At 37.2% G+C, this 22,448-nt stretch overlaps 1 protein-coding gene across 4 annotated transcripts in view; it reads right to left on the bottom strand.

The window, feature by feature from the left end:
- CUL2 (cullin 2) overlaps window positions 1-16,532 on the bottom strand; it is a 105,196-nt gene extending 88,664 nt beyond the window's left edge. Inside the window, exon 1 of one of the 4 annotated variants that reach the window (XM_032395635.1) lies at window positions 16,353-16,532. The gene's annotated coding sequence lies outside the window, so the exon portion shown is untranslated. The other 3 variants (XM_032395637.1, XM_032395640.1, XM_032395638.1) reach the window with 3 other exon arrangements.
- Window positions 16,533-22,448: the final 5,916 nt, after the last annotated feature.

Raw genomic sequence — 22,448 nt, 5'->3', positions numbered from 1 at the left:
TTAGAATGCGCTCAACCTTAAGTTGTTATCAACTTAAACAGTTACAAATATAAGTTGTTATATGTAAGCCTCATGGTAACCATAAAGCAAAACAAAAGATACACAAAAGATAAAGATACACAAAGATAAAGAAAAAGGAATTTAAGCACACCAGTAAATAAAGTCATCAAACCACAAAGGGAGAGAGCAAGGAAAGAAAGGAACAAAGAGGAACTACAAAACAACCAGAATACAATTAACAAAAAAATGGCAGCAAGTGCATACCTATCAATTACTTTAAATGTAAATGGACACAACTCTCCAACCAAAAGACAAAGAGTGACAAAATGGATTTAAAAACAAGACTCATCTATATGCTGCCTATAAGAGACTCACTTCAGATGTAAGGATACACACAAACTGAAGGTGAAGGGATGGAGGATACTCCTTGTAAATGGAAACAAAAAGAAAGCTGGGATAGTTATATTAGACAAAATCAATAAGGAAACATCAACCTTAAACATGTTAGACCAGATAGACTTAATAGATATATATAGAATATTTCATCCAAAAGCAACAGAATACATTCTTCTCAAGTGCACATGGAACATTCTCCAGGACAGATCATATATTAGGCCAAAAAATAAATCTTAATTAATTTAAGAAGACTGAAATCCTATCAAGCATTATCTCTGACCACAATGGCATAAAACTAGAAATCAATAACAAGAAGAAAACTGGAAAATTCACAAATACATGGAGATTTAACAACATGCTACTGAACAACCAAAGAGTCAAAGAAGAAATCAAAAGAGAAATAAAAAAAGACTGAAAGGGGTGGAAAATGAAAAATACAACATACCAAAACTTGTGGGATGCAGCAAAAGCAATTCTAAGATGGAAATCTGTAGCAATAAATGCCTACAAGAGACAAGAAAAATCTCAAATACTAGCTTCACACCTCAAGCAACTGGGGAAAAAAGAGCAAAGGAAGCCCCAAGTTAGCAGAAGGAAGGAAATAGCAAAGATCAGAATGGAAATAAGTGAAATAAAGACTAAAAAGATAATAGAAAAGATCAATGAAACTAAGAGCTGGTTCTTGGAAAAAATAAACTAAATTGACAAACCTTTAGCTAGACTCACCAAGAAGAAAAAGAGAACTCAAATAAAATCAGAAATGAAAGAGAAGACATTACAACTGATACAATGGAAATATAAAGTATCGCTAAGAAATGACTATGGACAAATAATATGCAAACAAATTAGACAATGTATAAAAAAACGGGTAAATTCCTAGAAACATACAACTTACCAAAACTGAATTATGAAGAAACAGAAAATCTAACCAGACTGATTACTAGTAAGGAGGTTGCATCAGTAATCAAAACCTCCCAGCAAACAAATGTCCAGGATCAAATGGCTTCACTAGTAAATTCTACTAACCATTCAAATAATTAATACCAATTGTTCTCAAACTCTTTCAAAAATATAGAAGAAGAAGGAACCCTTCCAAACTCGTTTTACATGGCCAGTATTACCCTGATACCAAAATGAGACAAGGATGCCACAAGAACAGAAAATTATAGGCTGATATCCCTCATGAACATAGATGCAAAAATCCTCAACAAAATATTAACAAACCAAATTCAACAATACATGAAAAGGATTATACACCAAGATCAAGTGGGATTTATTCAACATCCTGAACTCAATCAATGTGATAGACCACATTAACAAAATCAAGGATAGGGACGCCTGGGTGGCTAAGTTGGTTCAGCGTCTGCCTTCAGCTCAGGTCCTGATCCCAGGGTCCTGGGATCAAGTCCCACATCGGGCTCCCTGCTCAGCAGGGAGTCTGCTTCTCCCTCTGCCCCTCCCCCCCATGCTCACTCTCTCGCCCTCTCTCGCGCTCTCTTTCTCTCTCAGAAAAATAAAAAATAAAATATTTAAAAAATCAAGGATAAAAATCATATGATCATCTAAATAGATGCAGAAAAAGCATTTGACAAAATTTAACATCCATTTATGAAAAAAAAACTCTCAACAAAGTGGGCTTAAAAGGAATGTACCTCAACACAATAAAACCCATATATTACAAGCCCATGGCTAACATTGTAATCAATAGTGAAATGCTAAAAGCTTTAAGACAAGGTATCTACTCTCACTACTTTTACTTAACATACTATTGAAAATCCTAACTACAGCAATTAGACAAGAAAAATAAGTAAAAAGCATCCAAATTAGAAAAGAAGTAAAACTGTCACTTTTTGCAGATAACAATATTATATATAGAAAATCCTAAAGGCTCCACCAAAAAACTTTTAGAAATAATAAACTAATTCAGTAGTGTTGTAGGACACAAAATCAGTACACAAATATCTGTTGTATTTCTATACACTAATAACTAACTACCAGAAATAGAAATTAAGAAAACAATCCCATTTACAATTGCATCAAAAAGAATACCTAGGAATAAATAACCATAAAAATGGAAGATGTGTACACTTAAAACTATAAGACACTGATTGAAGAAAACACAAATGAAAAGATATTCCATGTTAAAATGTCCATACTAACACAACCTACTGAGTCAATGCAATCCCTATCAAAATTCCAATAGCATTTTTTTTTCCATAGATAGGAAAAACAATGATAAAATCTGTATGGAACAAAATACATACATACAGAGAACAGACCGGTGGCTGCTAGAAGTGGGGAGTAAAGGGTGAGCAAATGGGTGAAGGGGGTCAAAAGGTACAATCTTCCAGTTATAAAATAAGTCCTGGGGATGTGATGTACAGCATAATGATCAGAGTTAATAACACCATATATTACATACTTGAAAGTTGCTAAGAGAGTAAATCTTAAAAGTTCTCATCACAAGAAAAAATTTTTTTCTAACTATGTAACAGATGTTAACTATACACACTGTGGTAATCATTTGGCAATATATACTAATACTGAAATCATTATGTTGTAAACCTGAAACTAATATGTTATATGGCAATTATACCTCAACAGAAAAAAAAAATGAACAAAAAGAAAATGAAAAGCTGCAGCCTGGGAGCAAATATTTGTGAGATATAGATCTGATACAGGACAGATACACAACACACACACACACACACACACACACACACACACACACACACAGGATTAGTACCCAGAACTCTCAAAGAACTCTATCTATAAAGAACCCTCAAAGCTCAGTAATAAGAGAAAACAATCCAATTAAAAACTAGCCAAAAGACCCAAAGAGTTCAGAAATATTGATAGCAAATGAGTACATAAAAGATGTTCAACATCATTAGTCATTAGAAAAATGCATATTAAAGATACCACTGCACACCTACTGGAATGGGTCAAAAATCTGACAGAATCAAATGCTGATGAGGATGTGGAGCAACAAAAACTCTCATTTGTGCAAGTGGAAATTTAAAATGAAATAATGACTTAGGCAGTTTCTCTTAAATATACACCTTTCATTTAACCCAGCAATCCCCCTTTTGAGTATTTATACAGTAGAAATAAAGATACAGATTTACAAAAAAACCTAAACACAAATTTTCACAACACCTTAATTCATAACTGCCCAAAACTGGAAACAACCCAAATGTCCATCAACTGATGAATGGAAAAACAAAATATGGTGTATCCATGCTGTGGTATACTATTCAGCAATAAAATGGAATAAATTACTGATATATGGACAACAATAGATGATTCTCAAAAACATTAGCTAAGTGAAAGGAAAGATTCATTTGACTAAATACTGTATGATTCAATTTACATTACATTCTGGGAAAGGCAAAAATACATGGACATACATCAGATCAATGGTTGTCAGAGGCTCAGAAAGACTACAAAAGAGCAACAGGAAACTTTTGGGGTGATATTAATTGTGGTGGTACTTACAGGACCATATAAATTTGTCAAAATTCAAAGAACATATTTTTCTATGTCTAAGTTATATTTCCATAAACCTGACCCCTCAAACTCAAGATGTCCATCCTTCTGCAGTATTCCACATTTCAGTAAATGATATCATCCAGAGTTCCTCAAGCCAGAAATTTTATTAGTCATTCTTGATTTCTCTCTTACTCTCCTCTACAAATCAATCCAATCAATAAATCCTGTCAACTCTATCTTCTAACCATTTCTTGAATTCATCCGCTTCTTCCCATCCCCACTGACATCAACCTAATCCAAACCACCACCTCTTACCTGATCACTGCCATAGCTTCCTAAGTGACCTGCCTGTATCCTCCTTTGACCCCTTGATACATGTCACATACCATAACCAATGTAAACTTGCCAAAATGCAAATCTGATTATTTCACACACTCTGCTTAAAATTCTTCAGATTCTAACTTAAAATCTTTAGTATGTATCATGTATTTTGTATAACAAAAAAAAAGTTCTCTGTTGTCTAATTTATCACTCTGACATCTTTCCCATAAAAGTTGGTAAATATTTTAATAATATTCTGATGACAAAGATTTTAAAACAAGTTATCAGTTTTAAGAGAACAGCTAAGTAACCTATGGTAAAGATGAGAATAAAAAAGTAATCAGGAAAATCAAACTGATGAGTTATCTAGATTTCCGATAGAAATGTTTTAAAATCTCTTTTAGGTTTTCTCCTCACTACACATACTTCATTCCTCAGAACACTAAAAGCTGACCTGTCACTAAGAATCTTAACTTTCCAGTGAGTTTTAGGTTTCTGAGGCTGAAAGAGAGCTCCAAATGAACATGCTACTACCTAAAGTATGATGTGTTAACATAGCCTGACAAAATTGTTTTAAAAACAAATTTATGAATAATAGCAGAAATACAAAACAAGTGTGTCTCTCTGGACAGGTTGTTTTTAAACTCTGTATAGTTGCCAAGATCAGATGGATCTTAATTTGAAGCAGTATTGTTCTTCATTTGGACATTTTTCTTTTTTTTTTTTTTTTTTAAGATTTTATTTATTTATTTGACAGAGAGAGCACAAGTAGGCAGAGCGACAGGCAGAGGGAGAGGGAGAAGGCTTACCGCTGAGCAGAAAGCCCGATGCGGGGCTTGATGCCAGGACCCTGGGATCATGACCTGAGCCGAACAGATGCTTAACCGACTGAGCCACCCAGGCACCCATGAACATTTTTCATATAAAGAACTGTTTTGGATAATTACATTTCAGCAGGTAAAGAAGTAACAGAACCTCAAAATATTCCATTTTAGATACACAATTGATATATATATTGGATAAATATTTTATTTGAAGTATAAACTATTTTTGGAAAATGTATAACCATGTTTAACATCTTGATGAAGGTGACTATAGCTTAACTACTGATAAATGCTTTAGTGTGCCACATTTTTTTTTTTAAGATTTTATTTATTTATTTGGCAGAGAGAAACACAGCGAGAGAAGGAACACAAGCAGCAGGGGTAGGAGAGGGAGAAGCAGGCTTCATGCCGAGCAAGGAGCCCAATGCGGGGCTCGATCCCAGGACCCTGGGATCATGACCTGAGCCGAAGGCAGATGCTTAACGACTGAGCCACCCCCCAGTATGCCACATTTTTTGACTTCCAAAAGTATGATTTATGAATAATGTAAAAGGATAAACACATAATATTGTGATTCTCTTTTATAAGATGTATTTGAGAGAGAGTCCATACATGCATGTGCATACACACGTGGGGGAAAGGGGCAAAGGGAGAGGTAGAGAGAGTCTCAAGCAGACTCTGCACTGAGAGTGGAGCCCCATGCAGGGCTTGATCTCATGACCTTGAGATCATACCTGAGTGAAAAGCAAGAGTTGGAGGTTTAACCAACTGTGCCACCCAGGTGCCCCGTGACTCTCTTTTTAGTAAAAAAACAAAACAAAACTACCAAATGACGACTTCTTATTTCAGTATTGACCACTACTGACAAAAATTTGGCCATTCCAAGAATTACCAATAATATAATACTGGGGCCTAAATTAATTTCAGATAGTCAATGTACCATAGTTAGTTTTTCAAATGACATTTAATGGGCTTAGAGCAGGTTATATTCTAATTAATATCATTATAATTAATATAATTTGAAAGAAAATACTTAAGGCCCAATACAGAACATTATTAACTTTGCAGTATTTTCCATTTCCATAGGAAATGCTACCTCTACTATACAGACTAAAAATGCTGTCATTTCACATAAAAATAAGCTACAAGATTGCATCTAAACAATTTCATCTTACTGTATTCAAATGAGTGAGCCAATAGATAGAGCCAAAAGATATCTTTGTTATTTGATGAGGCATAGGGTACATGCTTTTTGTTGCAGTAAGATTTGATCCATGGAGCTCTAAGTACTCCACAAATGGCATTTCCATCATATGTTAAAAAAGGAAAAAAAAGACAAAGTAGGGGAAAAACGGTAAAGAGAAATACAGTAGCCTCTCATCAATCTTCCTGCAATGTACATTGCAGGAAGAAAACCCTTAAGTCTCAAAAAAAAGGGAGGACAGTGGGGAGTAAGGAATGTATTTATGCTACAATAAGTAAGTTATAGAAGGCAAGTGCTTCCAAAATAAATCCACCTGACCAGAATTAAAGATCCTTCTCTCCTCAAAGAACTTGAGATTCTCCCCAAAGTCTCTACAGACTGTACTTTTTTTCTCGTTTTCACATCGCTCTTATCAGCATGAAGTTTAATGTCCCTTTTACTAGCTTTCTCACTTTTTTCTTAATAATTTAGGCAAGGAATTTAAGACACCAACCAGCCTTAAAAAAAAAAGAAAACCATTCTCATATACCTATCTCAAATGAGTTAGAGAACTTGAATTTGTCTAACTCCCTCAAAGGTAGGCAAGCTCACACTGGCATGCATGCTAAACAAAGCTGTGACCAACCAGCCTTTTCACAAATAATTACAAGATCCAGAGCACAACTCCTAGACCGGATCTTCTACCCAAACATTAAAAAGGGTTACCCTAATCGTCCTGTCTTTGCACTACCCAAAGAATTGCAATATTTGTTATCCTATTCTTTTGAGAGCTAAATTAAATCACATATATTTAAAAATCTTGGATTTAAATCTTTTCTCACAAATACAGGCTAAGATGCTAAGATTAATAGTAATTTGCTTTTATCTGATTTGTTTGTTATGGGTTACCTAGCTTTTTTGGAGGAGGGAATCACATACTAATCAGTTTCTACTGGTTTATTATTAGCTATAATAAAATTCAGAGTCCTTGCTTCATCTTCCAATTCCTATCAACTTTATCACTATTTCTCAACTGGTCCTTTTTTCCATTCACATTAATATACTTGTGAGCTGCTAAATGTATTAACTCCCACTTAAATCCTGGCACAGCTATAGAAGACACAGACATGGGAGAATAAGAAAAGGTGATACAGCTATGGTGGATAAACATCAACTTTGCTGACCACCTCCTGTTTAAAATTCCAAAAACAGCATGGACAACACAACCTCTTACAATCCCATTCTTTCACTTAAGTGTCCCTTAAGGTAAAGAATAAAGACAATCCAGTGGCACCTGGGTGGCTCAGTCAGTTGAGCATACGACTCCTGATTTGGGCTTAGGTCGTGATCACAGGGTCGTGGGATTGAGCCCCATGTCGGGCTCTGTGCTTGGTGGGGAGTCTGCTTCTCTCTCTCCCTCTGCCCCTCCCCCTGCTCGTGCTTGCTCTCTCTCTCTCTCTCTCAAATAAATATTAAAAAAAATAATAAAGACAATCCAACACAGCAAGTTATAAAAAGAAATCCAAATAATGACACCAATTTTCCTACAGGAGGGACCCTAAGCAGGATGTACTTTGCCCATTCCTTACAATCATAACAGCATCTAATTACAGAGTTGTCAATAATAATAATAATGATGATGATGATGATGATAGCAAATCTTTATTGGCTGCATATATTCCAGAAACCATGCTAAATAAATTTTAAACATTATCTCATCAATTCTTCCGAATAACCCTAAAATGGCTATTATCATTCTCCCTGTTTTAAAAATGAAGAGACTGACATTTAGAAAATTTGGGTAAAATACATATATAACTATTAACTAGCAATCCCCGAATCTGAATCCAGATTCATCTGGCTTCAAGGTGAAGCTCTTATCCACTGTCCTCTACTGCATTTATTATTTGCCACTGTAGAAACTAGAGTTGGCTCAGAGGAAGTGGATGGGATGATAGTTCAGCCTTCTAGAAGAAGGCAAGTCCCACCTAAAAAGCTGAATGTCTTAGCATGGTGGAGAAAGTTTCTGCCAGATGTCAAAACATAAGAAAGAGGGGCACCTGGATGGCTCAGTCAGTAGAGCATGTGACTCTTGATCTCAGGGTCAACTCTTGATCTCAGGTTGAGAGTTCAAGCCCCACACTGGGAGTAGAGTTTACTTAAAAAACAAAACAAAACAAACAAGCCATGAGAAAGAAAGAGAGGAAGGAAAGAAGGAAAATACTGGTCTCAAAAATGAAAAGGTGTGAATCAAGAAACTAATATTCTAAACTGGCCCTGTCAATGACAGTGTGATCCTAGGCTAGCTACTTCACTTTCTCCATCTGCACAACGTAAAAACAGTATAAAAAGACAGTATTTATAAATACATCTCAAGTTTGCTGGACAACGCTAAGTTTAGGTAGTATTATTTTCTACTCTTTTCTGTAATTTAAGTTTTCCATCCATGTTTTTGAATCTAATGAAGACCAAAACTATACCACTGCTGAAATCTTTATGCCTTTACCTTTCTCATACTTTATTCCCATATATCAATTTAAAAGGCTTTCTTTCACTCTATCTTTCTCATAAGCAGTTCATTTTAATGTCCACCTGTTTCAGATAGGAAAAAATACAATTCCTTTCATCATAATGCCACACAATTTCCTTAATCCTCAATTACCTTCTTTATAACTGATTTTTAGCCCTCTAAAATTTAACTTCCAAGCTAGTCAAAGTTTGGAGATAAGCGCCAACATAAAGCATCTACTGATAATCCACACAAAATACACTGTCCTTACTTATATTATATGCAAAATTTAACTCAAAATGGAAGACCTAAACTTAAGATCTAAACATATAAAAATAGAAAACTCATACAAGAAAACACAGGGGAAAAGCTTTGACATCGGATTTAGGAATGATTTCTTGGATACGATAGCAAAAACACAAACAAAAGAAAATCAGATAACTGGTCTTCATCAAAATTTAACTTTCATGCATCAGAGGACACTATCAAGAGTGAGACAATCTACAGAATGAGAGAAAACATTTACATCTCATATGTCTGAAAAGAGATTAATACCCAGCGTATATAAAGAATACCTTAACAACAACAAATTTTTAAATGGGCAGAAATCCTGAATAGACATTTCCCCCAAAGATACACAAACGGCCAACAAGCACATGAAAAGATGCTCAACATCACAAGTCATTAGGGAAATGTAAATCCAAAATACAATGAGATACAACTTCACACCTGGTAAGATGTCTATTATCACAACAAGCAAAGATGCCAAAAATGAAAAATGGTGAGGATGTGGAGAAATTGGAATCCTTGTGTAATGCTGGTGGGAAATGTAAAATGGCGCAGCCACCACGGAACATTTCAGCAGGCCCTCAAAAAACTAAATACAGAATTACCATATGAGAGCACCAATTGCTCTTCCAGGTATATACCCAAAGGAAATGAAAAGCAGAGAATGAGAAAGATACTTGTGTTAGAATGTTCACTGCAGCATTATTCACAAGAGCCAAAAGGTGGACAGAACTCAAGTGCCCATTAACAGAAGAATGGATAAGCAAAATGCAATATACGTAAAAGGAATATTAATAATTCATAATAAAGGAGTAAATTCTGATACATGGTACAACATGGATGAATCCGCAAAACAGTATGTCAAATAAGATATACCAGACACAAAAGAACAAATACTGTATGATCTTCCTTTTATAAAGTACCAAAGGAGACAAATTTATAAAGACAAAAAGTAGACTATAGGTTACCAGGTGCTGGTAGGAGAGGCAATGGTGAGTTATTGCTCAATGGTTGCAGTTTCTATTTGGGATAATGAAAAGGTTTTGGAAATAGTGGTGATGGTTGTGAAGACACTGTGAGTACAATTACTGCTAGTGAACTGTACACTTAAAAATGGTTACAATGGGAAATTTTGTTATGTATATTTTACCACAATAAAAAAAATACAGAAAAAGGTAGTGTCCTTCTAAGTGTTTAAAATCCAGATTATATGGACAACAAAGTTCTGATGCAAAAGAAAGTATCTGAATCTCAGTGCAAAGTGATCTCTAAAAAATTCTAAATGTAATTAAAACAATACTTAGAACTATGAGGACAAAAGGTGATTACTTCTGGTTTATACAGACTTTTACCCAATAAACGAAATATTTTGAAAGCTTAACATGTTTCTTAAGGTTCAGGACTATTTGGGGATCTTCTTGTTACATTCATTATTCTGGTAACTTCATACCAAAGTATGCTCTATTTCTCACTATCAGAAAATAGTAATTATAAACAAAGGGGGACGGCTAGCATAAACTCTACAGTGTCTGGAATCAGAGTTATCAGTATGAACTCGTGGTTTAATAACACACATAGATAAAAAGATACAGAAATAAACATGGATGTTTGCATACGTGTGGATTAATGTGTACACATACATTTATTTCTAGCTCTGTCTGCTGAGAGGGCCTAATAGAAGCAATGACACCTCAGTAGCAATAAGCACACATCACATCCAGAACTTGGTTTCTAAATATCATCTCCAATAGAAGGAACCAGAGCTCCTTGGACAAGTGACTGATTCCAGGGTCTCAGCGGAGAAATATAAGATAAACCTAGAAAATGTTATCACGCCAGAAAAAGAAGTACGTTCCTAAAGAAAAGACCATGGGGGCATGTTGAAAAGACAAAGAGCCAACCTGAAGACCATACCTGGAACAATCTGAGCAACAAAATAATGACAGCATTATATTATAAACCATAGAATAAAACAAGTATCTATGACTCAACACTAATAAACACAAATGACTAAATAAATAAATAAGGGGTAGTTCTTCCCTACAGAAAAATTCCAACCAATAAATGTAGAAGGAAATGAGTAAAATAAAATCACCATCAGGCAAACACCACTATAATAACTGTTACAGGCAAGATCTACCAAAGAATACTGAAAACTGGGCAAAATTTGAGAACAGGGATATCTGCACAGTTTCAAAGAATCTTCCCAAGATACCTTGTAATTACAAAGAGAAAAATGGTGACTTTACAAGTAGAGAAATTTGAAAGACATGAGGCCCACCAAATGAGAATTAACACCATCTCAAATAGAATATACTGACATCCTGTACTCAACACTAGTAATGCTGAATGTAGGACTCAACATTACACTCAACGTTACTTCTATAGTATTTTTGCCAAAAATCCAAAACTTCAATAAATCAAGAAAACATCAGACAAACCCAAATTGAGAGACATTCTACAAAATAAATGACCACACGTTCATCACAAGTGTGAAGGTCATGAAAGAAGAGAAAAGACTATCACAGATCAGGTAAGATTAGGGAGACACAACAACTAAATGCAATGTGGGATTCCTGAAACAGAAAAAGGACGTTATTGGAAAAACTGGTGAAATTCAAATAAGGTCTGTAATTTAATTAACAGTATTGTACCAATGTTAATTTCTGGTTTTGATCACTGTGCTCTGGTTGCATAAGTTATTAACATTAGGGAAAGCTGGGTGACCTGGGTGAAGGTATATTTTTCAAAATTAAAAAAAAATGTTTTTAAGTATCCTATTATACATTCTCTCCCTCAAGTGAGTTAAAACAAAGTTGAGAAATTCAAGAAGTATTTATACAGGGTAGGTAAATCCAACATTTCAATATTTGAAAAGCAACCTACGTTGAAACAAGACTTAAGTCATTAAGAGATACTTATGTATTTACAGGTGCTAGAGATGCTGCCTTCAAGAAACTTACAGCTGGTAAGAGAAACAAAAACGATAAATTGTCAACTTCGTTGATAAAAAAAATTCTGACACACACACAATCAGGTTATAATCCAATTATTAAATAACAAGAGTAACATCATTTATGATGTTAAAGTATATGTGAAAATCATTTAGATAACTAAAATCTTCAAATAGAACATTAACACTTATACATTTACAGAATTTTAGTTTAACACACTCACTACACATACTTCAAATGGTAGTCTTATACATAATTAGTGTCTAATGCTTCAAAAAGTACTATTAAATATTTTCCATCAAAGATTATATTTCTCCAACCTAAAAACTAGTAGCTTAATCTCCAGCAAAAAAGAATACAAGAGAAGTAAAGATAACAAAAACGACCACAAAAATAAAACCAAACAAAACAATTCTTAAATCAGAACAATCTCAGGGGTGCCTGGGTGGCTCAGTCAGTAAAGCATCTGCCTTCGGCTCAGGTCATAATCCCAGGGTCCTGGGATCAAGCCCTGCATCGGGGTCCCTGCTGAGAGGGGAGCCTGCTTCTCCCTCTCCCTCTGTGCTCTCCTTCTCTCTGTCTCAAGTAAATAAATAAAATCTTTAAAAAAAGAAAAATCTCAGGAAAAAAACAGGTAGATAAAGCTACATAGCAAGTCACTGGCTAAAGACAGCTAACTGAAAATCAAAATGTCAAAACCAATATATAAAGCATTATAAATTCATTAAAAAATATTCCATCTTCCCTCCTCCAGGTAGATCAACAGGGTTCAACTGCACCCCAAAAGTTGTAGAAGATGCTAATGATCTTAACACTACTCACTGTCTCAAAACTTTTAAGGATCAAAAGACCTACACTGTTCTAGTATCTCCAATAAGCCTTCCCAAACACAAAGTAGTAACATAGGATGACTCTAAATATTCTTAAAGATAATAATACAAGGATTATGCTAACATCTGCAATATAATAGAAACATTACTGTTAAGATTCAAACCCAGGCAAAGAGCCAGATCACTCTGAATAGATATTTTGATCAACTGATTACTGAGCAAGGATTCAGTCATACATCTCAAGTATCAATAACTTGTTATAAATCTTCTAACATTCCAAATTTCTGCCTGTTTTTCCTAGACTTAACAATAACCAGTCAAAAGTCTTCATAACATTAAGATTCCAGGGCGGGTCCTGTCATCAATTTTCTTGAACTTAACTGACAGTATATACATGAAAACACTGCCTTCAATTATAATCAGACATTTTCCAGTTTATAAAGAGAACAGGCAGATAAGAAAGGTGGAACAAAAAAGAAACAGTGCAAACTTTTGTAAAAAGTCTCACAAAAAGTAACAACTCTTTAAACAACTCCACATCTGTAGGTCCAAAACTCAGAGAGCAGGGACCAACTTAGAAAATGCTGCAGTATTCCAGGGCTTTTTCCACTTCTCTCTACATCTTTCCTTAGGTGGTCTCAACCTGTTTCATAACTTAAAACACCATTTCATACTCTAAAAAATACAAGGGGTCAAGGCAGGTGAAGTATGTTACCATTCTGGCAAAGTGGGGAGAAGAATATATACATATTTGCTTATATGTGCATAAAATATATCTTTGGAAAAGTATGTAAGAAAACACGAACCCTGTTTAGCGCTACAAAAACTGGGCGTAACGGAAGACAAGAAATAGGGGAGATTTTCACTCTGTACCCCATCGAACATTTTAAATTTTGAATCATGTGAATGTAGTTTTTATTCAAAACATAAATAAACCAACAGATAAGTGCTGATGATGCCCCACCTCCTTCTCTCCTCACTAGAATTTAAGTCCCATGAAGACAGAGATTTTTGTCTATTTTTTCACTACTATAGCCCCACTGCCAGGTCCACTGCTGGTGCTTGAAAAACATTTGTTGAATGAATGACTTCTTAACCTCTTCTCTAAACTCCAGATTGTATATCAACTGCCTACTTCTCACCTCCACTCGAACATCTAATAGGTCCTACTTAACATGTCCTACCTATTCAAACTTCTCCCCATATAACATACTTCCCTCACCGCCTTCTCATCTCAATACATGGCATCACCATCCTCCAGGTGAAGTCCAAAACTCAGGAGTCACCCCTGTCTCAACCAACTGCACTTTCATGCAAGCCACAAGTTCAATCAATACTTTTAGCTCCAAAATACACCTCAAAAATCTTTAACTTGTCTCTAACACACCAGTCACTACTCTAATCTACCACGGCCTTCTAACTGGTCTCTCTGCTTCTTTTCTCCTTTTATCCAATCTCCCCTGCAGTCAGATTGTAAATCAGACCAGATCACTTCCAGTTTCACAAAAATTCCAAAAGATTTTCAATGTACTTTAAGAATAAAAGCCAAACTCTTTTGGACAATAAGACCTCACCAGATCTGGCCCTTGGCTATGACCTAACTTATCCCTCACTAGGGTCCACATGCACTGAGCTTCTGTCAGTTTACTGACCCCAAGCTTGACACGACCTCTGGGAACTTCCCTCTGCTATTCCCTCACGTAGGAATGCTCTTCCCTCAGACTTCCAAAGGCTAAACTCTTCTGACTTTTCAGATATCAGGTCAAAGGTCACTTCAGACAGGTCTTTCCCAACCACAGCATCTGAAGTAGTCTTCTCTCAGTCACTACCACAACTTCCCACTTTATTTCCTTCATTGCACTTAATGATTCTCTGAAATTATTTTTATTTCTTATGTCTTATCCGTCTCTCCCTCTCCCACCAGAATTGAAGTTCCAGGAGGGCAGAAACTTCACATCTTGTTTATTGTTGTATCCTTAATGCCTGCAATAATATTTGACATACAAACCAGGTACTTAATATTTAACTGATAACTAAGACAAAACTAACTTTAAAGAAGGTCCACAACATTTAATTTAATGACAAACTGGTGAGGATAAAAGACATGGATAAACCATCTTAACTTTCATAAACCACTGAAAATCACCAGAGGATGGAGTGAAGTAAGATTATTTAAGATGCATCTGAACATTCAAATACATAGGAAAGGTATGTTTCACATTCTATGTGCATGCACACTGTAGAAATGTTCCCCCAAATTATAAACAGCATCTGAAAAGAAAAAAGGGATAACTCAAAACACTGTGTCCATCGTAATTTCACCTCTGACTCTTTCGCAAGGGTCTTCCAAACACTGTATTTGGGTAAAAGAGGCAAAGTATAACCAATTTGTCTGCCTTGGAAAGTAATGGGTGATTCTAAAGGGTAGGGTACAGCCTTTTGAGTGCTTTTAAATATCTATTAGGTAGTCGGTAGTCAATGAGAACAAAGTGATTATTTCCCAAATTTTACTTTGAATGTACATTTGGGACAGATCTAATTCGAAGACTTTTATATTGTCAAGTCAAAGCACCTACAGTGTATGTTAATATCTTCAAATCTTATCTATTCTAGTTATCTAATCTAATTATGTTCAAAATGTAAACTTACACAGTGCCGCCCATCAACTGGTAATAGTAATCCCTGAGGGAAAGGGGATGATTTAACAGTAACAGTGTGCAATTCACAGATGTTTTATTTACATGCACGTATCTGTGGGGTTGTAGGGAATGGTCCAGACTCCCTAGTGTGTAAGTGCTCTGAGGAGTCTAAGGATCTTATTTCACCAGACCCTAAGCGTAGAGACAGGTCTGGAGTGCACGTAGGTTACTCCTCCCCATAGCTATCAATCTTCGCTGTCTGCGGAAACAAAAGTGAAAATACTCGTGGTAAGGATGTAAGAGATTGATGCCCCCCCAACACACCCCCAAACACAGAGTTGTGTATCCGTGTGAGCTCGTAAACAAGCAGAAGAGTACACGCACTCTCACCTTCCCTCCTTCGGAAGAAAATGGGGCCGAGGGAGGGGCGGCCAAGGCCGGGTAGGGGAGGCCCGGGATCCAGTCCAGGGGGTGGCCGGGCTTAGGGGTCAGCGCTCCGGGGAGCCGGGGTCACTTACAGGACACCATCTTCCCTCGCCGCCCCCCTTCCATCCCTTTCCCTCCCCCCTCCTCGCCCCCAACTCCTTTCCTCCGCCCCATCCCCGCCACCCATTAACCGGGAAGGGAAGTTTCCCGGCGCCTGCAGCCCGGCTCCCCGACCCTCAGCGGGGTTACCTTCTGCAGAAGCGGGACTAGGGACAGGGGACAAGGGGAGGGGGAGGCAGCCCGAAGGAGTGAAGGACGAAGCCCCCGGCGAGGAAGGTGGGCGGCGGCGGCTGTCAGCTCGCGTTCCCCAGCTCACAGCGCTGCCATTACTGTGCGCCGAGGCCGCCTCCCCGGCCGGCCGCCGCCACCGGCCCAGGAGACACGGGGGGTGGGGAGCGAAGCCCGGGGAGCCCGCGCGCCGGACGCTCACCTGCCACCGCGGGAACACAGCAAAGCTCAAGGCTGCCGCCGCTCCCGGACGGGACAGGGGCGGCGGGGAGAGGGGAAAGGGGAGTAGGAGGAGCTGGTTACGGGATCCGTAAAACAACCGTCCTCCGGAGCGCCCGGCTTTCCCCCCCCCCACACCCTTCGGGCTCCTTCTTCCGCTACCTCCAAATCCCCCCTCGGAAAGCAATGGTAGAGTCCGCGTTACGGCAAGCGCAGAGAGCCTGATTTAGTGCCATTGCGAAAGGCCACGGAAATCAGTATTCGAAGTGACTCCTTGCGGTATTCCCTGTTAATGAGACAATCACGGTTCGCTGAGCTCAAGCGACTCAGTACCCACCAAGTTTTGGCACTAGTAGTAACAATATGTCAGAAAGGTGTTTTCAACAAAAGTACTTTCCCTTTGAGTTGTTTCAGACCTATGTGAATATTCTGAGATCTACAATCTCCTTGCCAACAGTTCCATGGGCTTTTCAAATTGTCAAAAATGTATTAGCAAAAAACTATGTTCCCCTCTGACATACTCCTTTTCTAGTGGGTTTTTGTCTATAGATAAATTCTGAGACATAAATGTATTTTAAATAAAGGAACTTCTCTTCACAGTCTTCATCACTGAGTCCCCACCTCCCCAAAGCCCCCACGACATCAACCTAAAAGGTGTTAATTCCTTAATTTTAACCGGTAATGTTGACAAAAATGTAGGTTCACCCATCACCTCTTCCTATACACAGAACCGCAGGGAACAAAAGCCTGGCTTTATTCTTTATTTGCCTTTCATATCCACAAGATCTTAGAGTCTTGTTCTTCAAACTTTTTCCCTTCTAACCCTCTTTCTTAAAACTATTTGTACCAATCCTTTAAGGCCATTAAAAATCCTGTTTGCTTGCTTGTCCACGATTACAACTCTCTGATATTCTCAAATAAACCCATCTTTTGCTGGTAAAATAACTGGCAGTTTGATTTGTAAAGTTAACAATAGCTTAAAGACTTTAGTGCTATTAATAAGTGGGACTTTTTGATAATGATGAGATATGTCAATGTATGAGAGATCTACATGACACAGTGAACCAATATTTTCCAAATGACCAATGCAGGCCATTAAAAAATCACGCATGGATAAAAGATCCATTCAAAGTGCCAGATAGACCAATGGATAGATCAATATACGCATGTGCATGTGTGTGTTTGTGTGTTGCACACACATAAAAACAAAGTACAAAAGATTCCTTGATATGGTTTCAGATTCTTCATTGCAAATAACTTTAAGAAATTATCACTTTATCAAATTTTCTGTAACATCAGAGAAGAATTTCCACACTTAACTGAAAAGACTATTAAATTCTCCTAAGGCCTCCTATTTTCTTCATATACTTGAATCACAGAGAACGCTTTTTTTGAGTCAGATACTAAAGAGATATGCAAAAAATGTAAAGCCATGTCAAGATAAGTAGAATATCTTATTTTTTTAAAAGGTTTTATTTATTTATTTGACAGAGAGAGATAGCAAGAGCAGGAACACAAGCAGGGGGAGTGGGAGAGGGAGAAGCAGGCTTCCTGCGGAGCAGGGAGCCCGATGCCGGGCTCGCCCGATGCAGGGCTCGCTCCCAGGACCCTGGGGTCATGACCTGAGCCAAAGGCAGACACTTAATGACTGAGCCACCCAGGCGCCCCAAGATAAGTAGAATATCTTAAAATGGTTATTTTTCATACAAACGTGATGTATGTTAAACTGTGTTTGCATTTATTACTTTTTAAGTTAATAATTGGGTTTTAAAACTTCTTTTTAATTCTAACATGGTAACTATTGCTAGATATAAACCACATAAATATAAGCTCTTTGAGTCCCTTAATAATTTTTAAGAGTGTAAAGAGTTCCAGAGACCAAAAAGGTTGAGAACAGATGCCCTCAGTCATGAACTTCCCTGGTCTTTCCACTTTGCTTTCAAACTCTAGCTGGAGACTGGGTGGCTCAGTCATTAAGCATCTGCCTTTGGCTCAGGTCATGATACCGGGGTCCTGGGATTGAGCCCCGTGTCGGGCTCTCTGCTTAGCGGGAAGCCTGCTTCTCCCACTCCCCCTGCTTGTGTTCCCTCTCTCGCTGTCTCTCTCTCTCTCTCTCTCTGTCAAATAAAAAAAAAATCTTAAACTCTAGCTGGAGATATGAATTAGCATGAAGAGTGCCAAACATGAATCACTATAACAACCCCTATTTCTTTTTTTTTTTTTTTTTTAAGATTTTATTTATTGGGACGCCTGGGTGGCTCAGTCAGTTAAGCGTCTGCCTTCGGCTCGGGTCGTGGTCACGGGGTCCTGGGATCGAGTCCCGCATCGGGTTCCTTGCTCAGCGGGGAGTCTGCTGCTCCCCCTGCTTGTGCACTCTCTCCCCGGCAAATTTGCCAGAAAGAGAGAGAGAGAGAGAGCGCGCACAACCAGAGGGAGTGGGAGAAGCCGGCTCCTTGCGGGGCTCGATCCCAGAACCCCAGGATCATGACCTGAGCTGAAGGCAGATACTTAAACAACTGAGCCATCCAGGACCCAGGACCATGACCTGAGCTAAAATCAGACACTTAATCGACTGAGCCACCCAGGCGCCCCTAACACCCCATATTTCTAAATTCCAGAGACCTCTCATCCCTTTAGAGCTTATCCAACCTATATAATAGGGAAATACATTTTGAAAAAACTTATAGTATCCAAGCCTTTTAATATTAAATTGAGATTAGTTCTTCCTTCCAGAAAAAAAGATATTGTTTCTGGCCAACCCTTCAACCCACTACTTTAAGCAATGGTTGGTCTTCACCCTAAAACCTAACTCAAACCCTAGTTCATCTATGAATCCTTTCTTTGTTTTAATTTTTAACAGAAATTACATATATTACTAAAAAATGTGTTTTGGCTTTGTAAAATGTTTATTGAATTCATTTATTTTTTTTCTTGATTTCTAAAGTAATAAATGTGTTTTTAAAAACAGAGAGAGAGAGGAAAAAAACCCTACCAATATTGCAGAAATAGAGGACCATATTTAAGTTGATAAATATTCCTCAAAATTTTTCCATGAATATAATTAAATATGTTTATGCAAATCAGATCATATTATAGATATACTATTTTGCAGGCAGCTATTTCACTTCAAAATCTTTCTGATTTTGGTCTGAGAACATTAAATAGTTCTTAGGCAAAGTAATTTATAAATTAGTATTTAAAGAGGAAAATTAATGAAAAATATTTTAGGTAGAATATCTTAAAATGTCATTACATAAATCAGTTAAAAAAGTTTGTCTATTTCATTTCCCACTTGTGAGTGTACACAATTTTCTCTTTCAAAATTTTCCAAGTTCTGGGGTGCCTGCATGGCTCAGTTGGTTAAGCGTCTGCCTTTGGCTCAGGTCATGATCCCAGGGTGCTGGGATGGAGCCCCACATCGGGCTCTCTGCTCAGCGGAGAGCCTGCTTCTCCCTCTCCCTCTGTCTGCTGCTCTGCTTGCTTGTGCTCTCTCTCTCTAATAAATAAATAAAATATTTTTAAAAAGTTTTTTCCAAGTTCATTTCCTAATTCCTCTGTAACTACTATTTGAGGAGCCCAACCAGAATCATCTTCTATCTTTATAAGCTTCCTTTATACACATGAAACCCAAAGAGCCCTTATTATTCCTGGACATTTATTATTTCAAACAATTTATCTCACTTTTACATTCTATATACTAAATCTGAATCATCTCTCCTTAAATCTTTACTGGGAATTTGCATTTCCTGGTTATATCACTTATTAAACATTTTTCCACCTTTTGGTTTTAGTAAACAAGAAAAAAATGAGATATTGGAGAACAGTTTTCATGTTTGGAGTAGCTGATTAAGGAGCTACTTTGTGCTTACAAAAGTGCAAAGCTCCTCTTTGGAGAAATATCTGACCGTAGGACTGGGGCATAAACACACAAGATGAGCCTGGAGCACCTTGTAGTGTAAGAAAATAAGGAAGTACTCAAAAATAAAAACATCCACATTGATTGGAGTATATCAAAGGGCACAAGAGCCAAGTGAAAGAATTTCCAATGGCCAAAGCCAGAACAATTTGAGCAAGAAAATAAAGTATTAGTGGATTATAACACAAAGTATAAAATAAATATCCATGGATTCATACTAATATAAAAAATAAATATAAAAATTATCAAATAAAGAAATAAATGGGGGAGAAGAAACAATCTTACCTCAGGCAGGAGAATTCCAAATAAATTATGCGTATACTGCACCTAAAGAAAGGGGAGCATGACTCCCCACTTTTTGGCTGTGCATCATAAAAGTCATTTCCTTCCAAAAAATAAAAAGAGTAACTTTACAGTAGAGAAAACTGACAAATGTCACATAGCCAGATGATTAAAGTCAACATTAACAAGATGACTCACTGTACGTTCCCTTGGAGTGAAGTGATGAGAATAGCACTATATCTCTGTGATCTTCTCCGGCAAAATGCACAATTCTAGTCTAAACATGAGAAAATCATCAGACAAATTTCATTAGAGGGGCATTCTGCAAGATGCCTTACCAGTACTCCTCAAAACTGTTAAGGTTATCAAAAACAAGTTAAGGCTGAGAAATTGTCAGCCAAGAGTAAACATGACCACTGAATGTAATGCGGTATCCTGGATAGGACCCTCAAACAAAAGAATACATTAGGGAAAATCTAAGGAAATCAGAATCATATGGATTTTAGTTAATTACAGTCTATCAGAATAGATCCATTAATTGTCACAAAGATACCATACTAATGTAAGATGTTAACAGGGAACACCGGGGGTGGGGGGGGGTGGGGAAGAGGGTATATAGGGAATTCTCTATTATCTGCTCAATTTCTCTGTAAATCTAAAACTATTCTAAAAAAAAAAAAGCCTATCAATTAAAAAAAACCCATACAACTGTACACTTAAAAAAAAAAAAGTACGAGGTTTCTAATCAGAAAAGCTAGGAGCCTGTAAGATGGTGGATCCAGATGAACAGGTTATATCTTTGCTTCTCTTAGACAATTCTGGTTGAAAGCTATTTAAAGAGAAAAGAAAAATCATTCTCTTTTAAATTTAAAAAAATGCCTGTAAATCCTTTATATTTTCTTTGCAGTCACATTCAGGCAAGTAAATTAACAGGAACAAAGCTGTGTTAAAAGAGAGCTCATTTTAGGGGCACCTGGGTGGCTCATTCGGTTAAACGTCTGCCTTCAGCTCAGGTCATGATCCCAGGGTCCTGGGATAGAGCCTTGCATAGGGCTCCCTGTTCAGTGGGATGCCTGCTTCTCCCTCTCCCACTCCCCCTGCTTGTATTCCCTCTCTCACTGTCTCTCTGTCAAATAAATAAATAATCTTCAAAAAAAGAAAAAAAGAGCTCATTTTAAAGAAATACTCGTAAATTTCATGATTTGAGATAGTACATTTAAGAAGATGATTTCTCAGAATTGGAAAGAGAGTGAATCTGAGTAATGATTACAATAAATAATATGGGATATGTGAAAGAAGGAGAGGTGACGTTTTCCTCAACTGTTAGATCATATTAAAAATACATGTGTCACTAAGAGTAGAACATGAATTGTGATCCACCCAAAAAAGTGTGATGGAGAAGACGGGAGGACTTGTAACATAATAAAAATAAGCAACGTAGGCCATCCCATTTGAGGACAAAGGGACAAAGAAAGCAGAGCAAATCAAATGTGTCAAGTCTGGAAGCAAGCTAATTTAGAGAAAGGGTAGATGGGCTAAAAGACAGTCTTCAGGCAAAGGAGGGTAGTCGATCAGTAGTGTTAACTTGTGCCAAGTGGGTCCTAAATGCTTAAGCGTGCTCAACATCAATGCTGGAAATAGGAACTATACAAGATTATGCAACCAGACTTCTAAAATAGAGTATTTAGGTATGGCAAGGTTAAGAGCCTTAGCTGGGCATCAATTTGCAATAAATAGCATCCACGAGTCAAGTAAGCAAAGAAACAAAAAAATACCCTTATTAACCTATGGTTTACTTGGCTAGATCTCTGTAGGAAGCAAGTAAGACTAACACTATACTAAGAATTGCACAATAGTTTACTATTTAATAAAGCGTGCTGT

This window comes from Phoca vitulina, unplaced genomic scaffold, assembly GCF_004348235.1.
Source record: "Phoca vitulina isolate PV1807 unplaced genomic scaffold, GSC_HSeal_1.0 scaffold86, whole genome shotgun sequence".
In the NCBI taxonomy this organism is placed as follows: Eukaryota; Metazoa; Chordata; class Mammalia; order Carnivora; family Phocidae; genus Phoca; species Phoca vitulina.
The sequence above is the reverse complement of the archived record's forward strand: the minus strand, read 5'-3'. Positions and strand labels throughout refer to the sequence as shown.